This window comes from Brassica napus, chromosome A5 (assembly GCF_020379485.1).
Source record: "Brassica napus cultivar Da-Ae chromosome A5, Da-Ae, whole genome shotgun sequence".
Lineage (NCBI taxonomy): Eukaryota > Viridiplantae > Streptophyta > Magnoliopsida > Brassicales > Brassicaceae > Brassica > Brassica napus.
In genome coordinates, this window is record NC_063438.1 from 16,368,548 (window position 1) to 16,371,227 (window position 2,680).

At 44.9% G+C, this 2,680-nt stretch overlaps 1 non-coding gene across 1 annotated transcript; it reads right to left on the reverse strand.

Annotated features, from left to right (window-relative positions):
* Window positions 1-2,130: 2,130 nt before the first annotated feature.
* LOC125609679 lies at window positions 2,131-2,236 on the reverse strand. Its single transcript, XR_007339831.1, has one exon. It is a non-coding gene; the product is annotated as a small nucleolar RNA R71 (small nucleolar RNA).
* Between the last annotated feature and the right edge of the window lie 444 nt (window positions 2,237-2,680).

Genomic DNA, 2,680 nt, shown 5'->3' on the forward strand with positions numbered 1-2,680 from the left:
TTGTTTAGATCTAGCATGACTGGTGATACGAAGCGGTCATACATTATGTCGTAAGTCTGCAGCCTAGTATCCATGGCTGAAATCTTAGCGTCGAGCGATGTGATGGTACACACGTCGATCGATGTGGCTGGTTGTTGGTCCTTCTTGCGAATGGTGTCCAGATCTTGCTGTAGTAGTTCGATTTTAGTGTTCAGCCAGTCCACGTTGTTGTTGAGAGGGTAGTACACGTCGTTTATCCTCGTGTTGATATATGAGACTTCCCATTCATCCTTGTGTTCTGCTGAACATTGCGGTTCTGCAGGGATCTGGGCTGAGGAAGACTGACGTCGATCGATGGTGCATGCGGTGCGTCGATCGATGATGAGGTTGTGGCTTCCTTCTAAAGTTGCTGTCATAAACTCTCAATTTATGTCCTCATTTCTACCATACTTCTGAAAAGCTCATTGTAGCCTCTATCCAAAGGTTGATGTGTATCTTCTACCAATGATTTGAGCTCCTCTCCCAGTTTTTCCTGAGCTCCACAAATACCAGTCACCATCTCGTTAATTTCATCTTTGGTGTAGAGTTCTGGTGCCAGTCTTGTGAGTGTGAAGGAAGTGGCGTGTTCTGGAAGATAGATGTGGCTCTCTTCAAAAAGAGATGCTCTTTCCAGTAATTTTCTGATGTCGTCCTTTGTAACAGGTATCATCTCACCAGCTACGCCTCGTGCGTGTCCACACTCATCTCTGTAGACTCCATACTCGTCCCTTCGTTCCCAAATGAACTTTCTGTCTCCGTACATGTCAAGAGCGCGGTGTCCAAATTTGTAATGTCTATCGATCAACGTCGGGTCATCCTTATCGATCGTCGTTGGTGTTACCCTGTCGATCGATGTATGAGTTGTCCCGTCGATCGATGCCCGGCCTTTTGGTTGGCGTGATAGATCTGGATTGATTTCTGTTGCGGCGACTCCTACATGTGTGTTTAAATCGGTTTGATTGATGTCTGGAGTGCCACGTTGCTGTGAGAATAGGTTGTCAGGTCCATTGGCCACTTGAAGGATATCTGCTATGTCCTCTCTGGACACTTGTAAGATCCTTCCATCTATTGCACGTGCGTTGCCATCTGGGTCCCTGAAAATACCAAATTCATCAGGTGTTAGAAAACTGTAATCAAAGTTTTCATTATCATTCAATTTAGAAATAGAAAGATTAGGTTTAAAAGTAGTATCGATCGATGTTGATAAAGATGCATCGATCGAGGGCAGAATAATTTCTACAGAACTTGTGTTCTTGAGATGATTGCTCTTCATGGATTTTTCTGTTGATGTAGATGGAAGAGTGTTCATCTTTTCTGCTTGTGTGTCTGCTCTAGTGTGTGGAGGTGGTTTCAGGGGTGCAAAACGTTTTAAAATGGTATCTATAAACCTAGTTGGAGAGGGAATATTCTCCTGCTCCTGGATTTTCGCTGCGGCGCGAATATTGATCGATGTACATGGATGGGTGTCGACCGATGTGAGCGGTTGTTTTGCTGGACGAGGGTGGGTATCAACCGATGTGGTGTGCACTTCATCGAGCGATGTTTGAAACGTGTTGGTGAACTGATGTGTTTCAAATCTTTCATCCTGCAAAGACATTTCTATTGCATGTTCCTTCCAATAATCCTCATCGTATTCCTCTGTATGTTCCTCGTTAGGTGAAGTAATTACAGTTTTAACTGCAAAACTTTCATGGAAACCACTGTCTGCCCAACTGCCTATGGAATAATCATCACGTCCTCTCTTGCTTGGAGGTTGGAAGGCTAAGTGTGGGTAACAATGATTCGGTAGAGCAGAATGGTCAAGCGGTTACTTCACGTCGAGCAGAATGGTTAGCAGCGATTACAGTCCCCTAAGCATCTATTTTCTGACCTATTAAGGATTACAGTCCCCTAAGCATCAATATGGACCATCTGCAACGGTTCGAGGATCTAATCGCTGCTATTCGAATGGAAGGAGTCCCCGAAGATTACTGTTGTGCAAGCTCTTCATATACACGCTGAATGGAGAAGCGATGCACTGGCTTAGGCAGCAACCCACAGGATCTTTAACATCCTGGACCGACATCAAGAATGCTTTCTTACGAAACTTCTTCGATGAGGCGCGCGCTGAAGAACTTCGGAACAAAATTTCCACATTCTCGCAGGAGGCTGGAGAGTCCTTCAAAGATGCGTGGATTAGATTTAGGTTCTTCCAGCGAGACTGTCCACACCACGGATTTAACGAAGTGCAGCTGCTAAGCACTTTCTTCCGAGGTCTCGCCTTACAGTATCAAATGGCTCTTGATACGGCGAGTGAAGGAAAATTCACTACTCGGAATCCGTCGGAAGCTGTGAGACTTATCGAAAACCTTGCTAACAGCAGCATCACCAAAAACACTGACTCTGAACGGAAGAAGTCTGTAGCCTCTATCGGGAAGGAACAGATGGACGAAGTAAGAGCTAAGTTAGATGTGGTGCACGAGCTTCATAGGAAGCAAGTCTGTTCAGCTTAAGGAGAAGTAGCAGATACGGAAGGAGAAGAAAACGTGAACTACATCGGAGGTACCGGATTCCAGAAATTTGGAAACCAAGGCGGAAACAGAAACTTCTTTAGAAATGGCCAAAGAAGTAACCAAAGTTCACAATTTCAAAAACCCTTCAACAACAGCAAGAGCTACTCAAA